The sequence below is a fragment of the Piliocolobus tephrosceles genome, chromosome 11 (assembly GCF_002776525.5).
Source record: "Piliocolobus tephrosceles isolate RC106 chromosome 11, ASM277652v3, whole genome shotgun sequence".
Taxonomy (NCBI): Eukaryota; Metazoa; Chordata; class Mammalia; order Primates; family Cercopithecidae; genus Piliocolobus; species Piliocolobus tephrosceles.
The window spans coordinates 40,792,397-40,804,634 of NC_045444.1; the positions used below are offsets into that span (position 1 = coordinate 40,792,397).

The 12,238-nt window shown below is 32.4% G+C and overlaps 1 pseudogene; it reads right to left on the reverse strand.

The window, feature by feature from the left end:
- Positions 1–8,755: 8,755 nt before the first annotated feature.
- Positions 8,756–8,855, reverse strand: LOC111546207 (annotated as a pseudogene).
- Between the last annotated feature and the right edge of the window lie 3,383 nt (positions 8,856–12,238).

Consider the following 12,238-nt stretch of genomic DNA (forward strand, 5'->3'; position numbering starts at 1 on the left):
TCTGTTTCAATGATAAGATGGTAATGCTGGCATTTAATTGGTTAGTGCTACAGAAACAAGGCATTCTGCTATGTGTAGCACAGCTTTTAACAGGAAGCAATGATTTCACATACCGCTTATCTTTCAAATGACTTGATAAATATATATATATTATATATATATATATATATATATACGCATAAACATTTATTTAAAAGTTATTTTTTAAAATGTAAATTCACACAAAAATACTTTTTCCCCCTGGCTTTAATGACACTGAATGTTCTAGAAATAAACCTAACAGGTAAAATGAGAAGTAATTGTACTCTAGTTGGTTCCAAATTTACCACGAGTAGTTGAATATATTAGAAATCATACCACTCATGGCAAAACTCTTTGGAGCTTTTAGATGCCAGTATAGTATACTTGTGTCAATCTGTGCTTATAAAATACTATTAATATTCTAAAATAATTATTTCTTATTTGCTACATATTTCTTATTTTAACTACAAATAATATGCATCAACATTATTCAGTTATATATTTCAAACTGGATTTTAAGTATTTTCCACAAATAACAGTCATCAATGTGTCTAATCTGCCAACATTATTTTTGTTCTAATGAAGAAGGAAAATGTTACATTTAATGAACTATTTTACAATGAAGAATGCTGATAAAATTGGCAAAATATAACATACTTCCGAGATACTAGGAAAAATTCTAAAACTCTATACTGTGTTGTCATTTTAATGCTAAAAAAAAATCATTAAAGAAGGAAAAGAGACCATTGTTTTCTAACAGTAGAACAAATGATCATAAAATACACGATGCCACATAATATTAGAAAAAGTAATATTAAGCTTGTCAGCTTTGGGTGACAAGAATTAAGGAAGGAAATCCAAATAATAGATTTTTTCTTATTTCATTAATAAATGATCTGTTTCAAGGTAAATTAATTCAATGGCAAAAGATGTCAATAATCAATTATTTGGTACTTGTCATAGAGTACATCTTCATTACAACTCCAGGACAGTACCATGTGTCAATATGATGAGTTCATGCTTGCAGATGCTATGTCCCATAAAATAAAAGTTGTATTAAAATGTTATTTTTAAAAATTTTCTGAGAATGATCACCAAATGTCTGTGAATATTTACAAGTTTTTTTATGGGCAAAATACTCTACTTTCCAATGTCACTGCTTATACAAACTGGTGGAGAACCAGCTGTGTCTGGTAAGCATAAAAAAGTCACAAGCTGTATTTGAGCCATTCATTTACATATCTTAGAAACCAAGATTCTTAGATCAAGGCCACAAGTATGAATGTATGAATGTTGTTATTATTGCTAAATAAAGAGTAATATATTAACAACAAATTATTAGGTCATAAATTGTAAAATCACATGAAGAGTGTGTATGAATGTGTTTCTTATATGAAAGAACAGAATATATTTCTAGGAAGGAGCATTGTAGACCATAATCCTAAACTTGGCACTACATCCCTACCCCTTTCATGCTCTAATATATCTGTATTTCCTTTTCAGACATTTCTTACTCAAGTTATCCATTTTTTTAATTGCTATCAATGATACAGTTCATATTTCTATCTAATAATGCCTATATTAGTTAGTAATGACTACACAATTAAGAAAGAAATGTACTCTACATGTATATCCTTTTCTTTTCTTATTTTAATCTAATTGACATTTATTTCGACCCAGATTTGCTAGTGCTGTTTTCTTAACTAAATTATGTTGATGATTAGCCATTGATAAGAATTACAATTCTTTACTGTGGAAATGCTGAAATGTTTCTGCCAAATTATTAAATCATTTATTACATATTGATGAGGAGGAGGAGTCAACTGGCCTTGTCTTATTGGTGTGATTAAGATGATATTCTTTTTTACTAATGGACCTTATGTTAAGAATTTTGAGTGATTCAAAGACAGAAAAGCAAACACTGCATGTCCTCAATCATCGGTGGGAATTGAACAATGAGAACACTTGGACACAGGGCGGGGAACATCACACACCAGGGCCTGTCGGTGGGTGGGTGGCTGGGGGAGGGATAGCATTAGAGCAATACCTAATGTAAATGACGAGTTGATGGGTGTAGCAAACCAACATGGCATGTGTATACCTATGTATCAAACCTGCACGTTACGCACATGTACCCTAGAACTTAAAGTATAATAAAAAATAGCAATAATAATAAACTATAAAACCATAAACAAGGAAGTTTGAGTGATTATAATATCATTTTTATAATTTTAAGTTGTTGATTACATTTCTTTAAGAGATTGCAAGCTTCACTTGATGCTCTGACAACTAATAGTGGAAATTTGGTTTCTCCTTAAACATTAGTCTTGAAAAATGCAGGTTTCCATTATCTTATTTTTTTTTTTTTTTAATTTTCAGAACAGGAAGGGATTGTTTAGCTGAAATGGAAGATTCAATGTCTGAACAAGGAGTTCTAAATAATTATCTGCACCTTAGTCTGCCAATACTCATTCTAAAACTACGCAAAGGAGATATTTAACAAAATAAAAAGAGGATGATAAATGGCAAAACCACCTGAGATACTTTTTATTTTTTCACATATATATGTTATGAATTAAACAATGAGTTAAATTCAGTAAGAATTGTTTACGATCTAATAGCTCTTAATTCATTTTCTTTGTATTATCATCCCTACTCCTGGAATGTATCTTCCTTAGCATTTATTTGCTTAGAAAGCATATTTCCAGCAGAATTTATATACATATGCTAATTAAGAAATTTAAAATATTGCTGTGATGTTCTTAAAATCTTCAAATTTCATTTGATTTAAAATAAGAATAAATCATATATCACAATTCTGTTCTGATTATTTTTCTAAAAACACCCAGGTATTGCATCATTGAAACCACAGATTGCTGCAAAATAGCTTAGTAGATATGAGTAGTTGCCCAAGTTGCAGAAGAGGATGCTGTTGTACACATTATCCTCGAGATAGGATGTAGGAACCCAAACCCAGAGGGATTGATGATACTCTAGACACCGAGGTATGAAACACTAAGAAAAAAACTTTAAAAAATTCATAGCTCTACTTCTTGAAATTCTAATTCAACAAGGTTGGAGTGAAGAGTCTGTTTTTTCTAAAATGTTAATTCTGAGGGAGAGCCGAATTTGGAAATTATTTAAAGACTTAATGTTTTTCTTTTCTTCTTTCTATAAAATGTTACTAAATATTATACAATGGCCTACTTTTATTTTCTTCCAAATCTATTCCAAAGCTATATTTATTTGCTTGTTTTCATAATAAATATATAACAAGATTGCCCCTTTAAATCTAAATACATTCAGAAACATTTCCTATGAAAAATTTATTATGAGGAAAACAGACAACACATATGTGTAATGAATTTATGTGATAATAATATTTATGTAAATAAATACAGTACATGTAATTTCAGCATTTAATGATAATGATACTTCAAGAAATATGATATAATAAATATGATACTTCAAGACATTTTTTACATGAGCAATGCCAGTATCTAATTTTTATATTTATGATCACATATGTATTTTCAAGATTATTGGTGGTTTTCTTCCTTTACAACTTTTATTTTAGGTTTAAGAAGTACATGTGCAGATTAGTTACATGAGTAAATTGTACATTTTGGGTTCTGTACAGATTATATTGTTACCCAGCTATTGAGCACAGTATTTGATAGATCGTTTTTTGATCTTTACCCTCCACTCACCCTCCGTTCTCAAGTAGGCCCTGGAGTTTATTGTTCCCTTCTTTCTGTCCACTTGTTTTTCTGTTCCTGTCTTAATTTGTTTAGGATAATGGCCTCCAATCCATCCATACCGCTGCAAAGGCCATGATTTTGTTCTTTCTACGCTAGCATAGTATTCCATGTTGTATATAGACCACGTTTTCTTTATCCAGTCTACCATCAATGGGCACTTAGGAGGATAGCATATCTTTTTTATTGTGAATAGTGCTGTGACAAATATATGTATGCCTGTATCTTTATGATGGAATGATTTATATTCCTTTAGGTATATGCTCAGTAATGGAATTGCCTGGTTGAATGGTAGTTATGTTTTAAGTTATTTGAGAAATCTCCAAACTGCTTTCCACAGTGCCTGAAATAATTTACATTCCCACTAGCAGTGTATAACTGTTCCTTTTTCTCTGTAACCTCACCAATATCTGTTATTTTTTATCTTCTTAATATTAGTCATTCTGACTGGTGTGAGAGGGTGTCTTATTGTGGTTTTGATTTGCATTTCTCTAACGGTTAATGATGGTAAGCATTTTCCGTATGCTTATTGATCACATGTATATCTTTGAGAATTGTCTGTTCATGTCTTTTGCTCATTTCTTAATGGGGTTATATGTTTTTTGCTTGTTGATATGTTTAAGTTCCTTATATATTCTGGATATTAGACCATTGTCAGATGCACAGTTCACAAATGTTTTCTTGCATTTGTAGGTATTGTGTTTATTTTCTTGATAGTTTCTCTTGTTTTGCCAAAGCTCTTTAGTTTTATTTGGTCCTCGGTATCAATTTTTGTTTTTATTGTAATTGCTTCAGGAGTCTTTGTCATGAAATCTTTGCCAGGTCCAATGTCCAGAATGCTGTTTCTTAGATTTTCTTCTAGGGTTTTTATAGTTTTAGGTTTTACATCTAAATCTTCAGTCCATCTTGAGTTGTTTTTTGTATATGGTAAAAGAATGGTGTCCAGTTTTATTCTTCTATATGTAGCTAACCTGTTATTACAGCATCGTTTATTGAATAGGAAGTCCTTTCACCATTACTTGTTATTATCAGCTTTGTCAGTAATCATATGGCTGTAGGTGCTTGGCTTTATTTCTGGGTTCTTTAATCTATTCAGTTGGTCTATGTGGCTATTTTTGTACCAGCACTATGCTGTTCTAGTTATTGCAGCCTTATAGTATAGCTTGAAGTTAAATAGTGTAGTGCCACCAGCTTTGTTCTTTTGCTTAAGATTGCTTTGGTTATTTGGAATCTTTTTGGCCCCATATGAATTTTAGAATACTTTTTTCTAATTATCTGAAAAAAGCCATTGTCCAATGAATGGGTAAAGAAAATATGATATATATACACCATATAATACTATTCAGTCAAAAGAAAGAATGAGTTTTTTTTTTTTTTTTTTTTTTTTTTTGCAGCAACTTGGATGCATACTCAGAAGGAAGAGGGTAGGGAAGGGGTGAATGATTAAAAAACTACATATTAGGTATAATGTACACTACTTGGGTGATGGGTACACTAAAATCTCAGACTTCGCCACTATACAATTCATTCACGTAACCGAATTCCACCTGTACCCCAACAACTATTGAAATGTTTAAAAAATTAATGTCATTGGTAGTTCTATAAAAATAGCATTAAATCTGTAAAATGTCTGGGTAGTATGGTCATTTTAAAAATATTGATTCTTTCTATCCAGGAGGATGGAATATTTTCCATTTGTTTCTGTCATCTCATTTCATTTAGCAGTGCATTGTAATTCTCGTTGTAGAGATCTTTCACCTTCACGGTTAGCTCTGTTCCCAGTTATTTTATTCTTTTCAAGGCTATTGAAATGCTACTGATTCTTGTGCATTGCTTTTGTATCCTGAAACTTTGCTAAAGTTTTTTTATCAGATCTAGGAGCCTTTGGGCAGAGATGATGGAATTTTCTAGGTACAGATTCATACTGTCTGCAAAGAGAAATAGTTTGACTTTCTCTCTTCTCATTTGGATGTCTTTCTTTCCTTCTCTTGCCTGATTGCTCTGACTAGGTCTCACAGTACTATGTTGAATAGAAGTGGTGAGAGTGGGCATCCTTGTCTTTTTCCAGTTTCCAAGGGAAATGCTTCCAGCTTTTACTCATTCAGTATTATGTTGGCTATGGTTTTGTCATAGATGGCTTTTATAATTTTGAGGTATATTCCTTGGGTACCAAGGTTGTTGAGAGTTTTTAAAATGAGGGAATGTTGAATTTTATCAAAACCTTTTTCTGTGTATGTTGAGATGATCATGCGGTTTTGTTTATGTAACAAATTACATTCATTAATTGGTGTATGTTGAAAAATCCTTGCATCACAGGAATAAAGCCTACTTGATTGTGGTGGATCAGCTTTTTAGTGTGTTGCTGGATTTGGTTTCCTAGTATTTTGTTGAAGATTTTTACATTTGTGTTCATCAGGAATACTAGTCTGAAGTTTACTTTTCTTGTGTGTCTGCCTGGATTTTGTGTCAGATTGATGCTGGCTTTAGATTTAGTTTAGGGAGGAGTCTCTCCTAGATTTTTTGGAAAAGTTTCAGTGGGATTGGTCCCATCTGTTCTTTATACATGTGGCAGAATTCAGCTGTGACTTTTTCTGGTCCAGGGATTTTTCTGGTTGATGGTTTTTTGTTATGAGTTCAATTTCTGAACAAGTTATTGGTCTGTTCAGGGATTCAGTTAGTTCCTGGTTCAGTTTTGGGAAATTGTGTGCTTCCAGCAAATTATTCATTTCTTATTTTGTGTTTTTCTCATTGGTGTGCGTAAAGGTGTTCATACTAGTCCTGGAATGTTTTTGTATATCTGTGGGTTCAGTGGTAATGTCTCCTTTCTCATTTTGGATTGTGTTTATTTGGTTCTTCTCTCTTTTCATTTGTTAGTCTAGGCAATGATCTATCAATCTTATTTATGCTTTCAAAAAACCAATTTATGGTTTTCTTGATCTTTTGTTGGTTTTCTTCCATCTCAATTTCATTTAGTTCAGCTCTAATTTTGGTTATTTTTTCTCTTCTGCTAGCTTTCAGGTTGGTTTTCTCTTGTCTTTCTAGTTCCTCTAGGTGTGATGTTAGTTTGTTAATTTGAAATTAACAAATCTAACTTTGCGATGTGCACTTTTAGTACTATAAATTTTCCTCTTCACGTGGCTTTAGCTGTGTCCCAGAGATTCTGCTATGTTGTATCTTTGTTTATATTAGTTTCAAAGAATTTCTTGTTTTCTGCTTCAATTTCACTGTTTTCCTAAAAGTCATTTCAGAGCAGCTTGTTTCATTTTTATGTAATTGTACGATTTTGAGAGATCTTCTTGGTATTGCTTTTTATTTTTTATTATATTGTGTTCCAAGAATGTGGATGGTATAACTTTGAGTTTCTTTAATTTCTTGAAAATTTTTTATAGCTAAGCATGTGGTCAATTTTAGAGTATGTGACATGTGCAGATAAGAGGAATGTATTTTCTGTGGTTGATGGGTGAAGCATCCTATATAAATATAATATATATAATATAATATATAATATATATTCTGTATATATATAATATATATTTATATAACATGTATCTATATATCTGTTAGATCTATTTCATCAAGTGTTTAGGTCCCCAAATATCTTTGTTAGTTTTGTGCCTTATTGATATTTCTAATACTGTCAGTGAGGTGTTGAAGTCTCCCACTATTAGTGTGTGGTTATCTAAGTTTTTTTTTTTGTAAGTGTCTATGAATTTGTTTAATAAATTTGGATGCACCAGTGTTGAGTGCTTATATATTTAGGATAGTTAAGTCTTCTTGTTGAATTGAAATGTTTATCATTATGTGATTATCATTATGTAATTGAAATGTTTATCATTTTTTGTTCTTTTTGATTACTGTTTATTTAAAATCTGTTTAGTCTGAAATAAGAATAGCAACCCTTGCTCTTTTTTGGTTTTAGTTTGCTTGATAGATCTTTCTCCATCTCTACTTTGAGCCTACAGGTGTCATTGTGTGTGAGATGGGTCACTTGACGATAGTATACACTTGGTCTTTCTTCTTTATGCAACTTGCCACTCTGTGCATTTCAAGTGAGCATATAGTTCATTAATGTTCAAGGTTAATATTAATGTGTATGGATTTGATCTTATCATTGTGTTGTTAGCTGGTTATTATGTAGGTTTAATTGTGGAGTTTCTTAATGGTGTCAATATTCTATGAACTTAAATGTGTTTTTTATGGTGGCTGGTAGTGACTTTTCATTTCCATGTTTAGCATTCCCTTAAGAACCTCATGTAAGGCAGATGTGGTGGTAACAAATTCCTTAATCATTTGCCTGTCTGAGAAAGATTTTATTTCTCCTTCACTTATGAAGCTTAGTTTGACTGGATGTAAAATTCTTGGTTGGAATTTCTTTTCTTAAGGATACTGAATGTATGTACCCAATCTCTTCTGGATTGTAGGGTTTCTGCTGAAAGTCCTGCCGTTAGCTTGATGAAGTTACCTGTGTAGATGACCTGCCCCTTTTCTCTAACTGCCTTTAATATATTTTCTTTTTAATGACTTTAGAGAATCTGATGTTTCTGTGTCTTGAGGATGGTCATCTTGCATGGTATCTTGCAGAGGTTCTCTGAATTTCCTAAATTCAAATGTCAACCTCTCTAGCAAGGTTGGGAAAAATTTCATGGACAATATCCTCAAATATGTTTTTCACGTTGCTTACACTCCTTCCTTCTCCATCAGGGATGCCAACAAGTCATAGGTTTACCCTCTTTACATAATCCCATATTTCTCAGAGGTTTGTTTATTGTTTATAATTTTTTTCATTATTTTTGCCTGACTAAATTAATTTGAAAAACTGACCTTTGCACTCTAAGATTCTTTCCTCAGCTTGGTCTATTCTGTTATTAATACATCTGATTGTGTTTCAAAATTCTTGTAGTGGGTTTTTCAGCTCTGTCATATCAGTTTGATTCTTTCTTAATATGGCCATTTTATCTTGAATCATTTACTGGATTAAAAATATGGAATGCTTCACAAATTTGTGTGTCATCCATGCACAGGAGCCATGCTAATCTCTGTATCACACCAATTTCAGTATATGCATTGCTAAAGTGAGGATAATATTGGAGTTTTGAAATGGCAACAAATTATTTAAAATATCACTTTCTGCAACATTAATGGAAGGTTTTTTTTAACAATTTGAGATATAGAAGGCAATCAGTTTGATTTTGACTACTCAAGGGGAGGAAAGAATAATGAGTATGTTCAGTTCATAATGCTTCATTTTATAATGTGAAGAAGTTTTGGACCTTATATCTATCAAGTGATATTAATTAATCCCTTAAATCAGCAACCTCTGGAGCTAGTCTACTTCATATAAATTTTTCATAACACTGGGAAATAAATTTGAAAAATTCTTAGTTGGTATGTAAAACCCTTTGAGTTTCTTGTTTGGGACCATTGCTTTGGGATAACTTGATTTTTCAAGCAATTTATTGTGTTAATGTTTCACAGAAAAAAATGAATGACTTATCTACTCTCAAAATCCTTTCATCAGTAACATCTCTGAATTTTCTATTATAAATAAGATACTTGCTATGTAAGTATTAAAGATTATGATTATAAAATCACAGCATGAGTTAGGATAAGCTTTTAGAGTCTGTTTAAAAAGTAAAGTATTCATTTTTGTTATAATGATCAAACAATGAGTGCCCATTCATAAACAGTATGCTAAGAATTGACAATATGCTATAAGCCCTTTTGGGCTTATAAAGGTGGATTTTTCAGTATCTTGTTACTTAAGTATTTTTTCTCATAATTTTCTAATTTAGACATGTGAGCTTGGTAGCAAGATAAATTGAAACTAGCAGGAGGCTCATATTGAGTATTTGTTCTGCTAACTCCCTGTGGGATTTATGTGTATGACTTCTCTCAGCTACAAACTTCTCACTGTAAAGAATGGGCTGTTGATCTGATCTTTGACAAACCTGAGAGAAACAAGGAATGGGGAAAGGACTCCCTATTTAATAAATGGTGCTGGGAAAATTGGCTAGCCATAAGTAGAAAGCTGAAACTGGATCCTTTCCTTACTCCTTATATAAAAATTAATTCAAGATGGATTAGAGACTTAAATGTTAGACCTAATACCATAAAAACCCTAGAAGAAAACCTAGGTGGTACCATTCAGGACATACGCATGGGCAAGGACTTCATGTCTAAAACAACAAAAGCAATGGCAGCAAACGCCAAAATTGACAAATGGGATATGATTAAACTAAAGAGCTTCTGCACAGCAAAAGAAATTACCATCAGAGTGAACAGGCAACCTACAGAATGGGAGAAAATTTTTGCAATCTACTCATCTGACAAAGGGCTAATATCCAGAATCTACAAAGAACTCAAACAAATTTACAAGAAAAAAACAAACAACCCCATCAAAAAGTGGGCAAAGGATATGAACAGACATTTCTCAAAAGAAGACATTCATACAGCCAACAGACACATGAAAAAATGCTCATCATCACTGGCCATCAGAGAAATGCAAATCAAAACCACAATGAGATACCATCTCACACCAGTTAGAATGGCAATCATTAAAAAGTCAGGAAACAACAGGTGCTGGAGAGGATGTGGAGAAATAGGAACACTTTTACACTGTTGGTGGGATTGTAAACTAGTTCAACCATTATGGAAAACAGTATGGCGATTCCTCAAGGATCTAGATCTAGATGTACCATATGACCCAGCCATCCCACTACTGGATATATACCCAAAGGATTATAAATTATTCTACTACAAAGACACATGCACACGTATGTTTATTGTGGCACTATTCACAATAGCAAACACTTGGAATCAACCCAAATGTCCATCTGTGACAGACTGGATTAAGAAAATGTGGCACATATACACCATGGAATATTATGCAGCCATAAAAAAGGATGAGTTTGCGTCCTTTGTAGGGACATGGATGCAGCTGGAAACCATCATTCTTAGCAAACTATCACAAGAAGAGAAAACCAAACACCGCATGTTCTCACTCATAGGTGGGAACTGAACAATGACATCACTTGGACTCGGGAAGGGGAACATCACACATCGGGGCCTATCATGGGGGGAAGGGGGGAAGGATTGCATTGGGAGTTATACCTGATATAAATGACAAATTGATGGGTGCTGACGAGTTGATGGATGCAGCACACCAACATGGCACAAGTATACATATGTAACAAACCTGCACATTATGCACATGTACCCTAGAACTTAAAGTATAACAATAATAAAAAAAAAAAAGAATGGGCTGTTGGAGCAGGTTGTATCTACTGTTTTAATATCTGTAGCACTCCATGATTCTGTAGCTGTATACTGGTTTGCTAAGCAATTTTGCAAATCATATAATATTCAGTAAGTGGAATATGGCAGCATATTAATAGTTTTTTAATATTGTAAATATTGTACTATTATTGTGTTAGCTTGAACTAACAGAACTTCTAGATGATATGAACTTCTAGATCATAATATTCATATCAGGACCATTTTTTAAAAACAGAAACCTTAATAAAATATAATTTTCAGGACAGTGATCTGGAAATCTGCATTTTTAATAAACACTAGCTGATTTTAATAATCATGCAAGTTTGAAAAACACTAAATTGGGCACCATAGGAACTGTGCACAGAGAGGAATTTGGTAATATATTTGGAAATTTTGGCCTGCAAGTGCAGAAATCTGAAAAACCCAAGAGTAAACTATTTTTCAATCTCTAGAAAATTCAGGGCTCAAGTTATGTCATCAGGGTCTAATTGCTCTTTCTTCCACTCTATGTGTGTTAAGTTTTAATTAAAATTAGACATACACTTACCATAGGAATTAACAGTCCTGCTCTAAGTATTTCATCAGAGAAAAAAAATTCTCTCAAAAAGTTACAAATGTACTTATAAACACTACTCATTAATAACTGAAATTTGAAAACATCCCAATATCTTTTAACGGGTGAGTGAATAAACATTCTCACACACCTAGACAATATAATACCTGTCAGAATTAAAATCAAATGAACAATGGATGAATGTCAAAAATATGACTACATCTAGAAAGGTGTATGCTAAGCAAAAGAAGCCAGAAAAAAATAGTTACATCTTGTAGGATTTCATATACATGACTTCCGGAAAAATGCAAATGTATAGGGACTAAGAATAGATCATTATTTCCCAGGGATGAGGGAAAGCGGGGGATCTGACTACAAAGGGACAGGATAAGACAATTTAATTGTGGTGAGGGGATTGTTCTGTGTCCTGATTGTAATGGTAGTTACATGACACTATGTATTTTTCAATATTTACAGAACTATACATATTGAACTGTGTACTAAAAAGTTTAAGTTGCTGGGTACAAATTAAAAATAAAATCATCAACTTATTTCCTGACACATTTTCTCTTGCTGTTACATCATAAACTCAGTAGATATATAGCACAGAAAAAACAATATTATAATATGA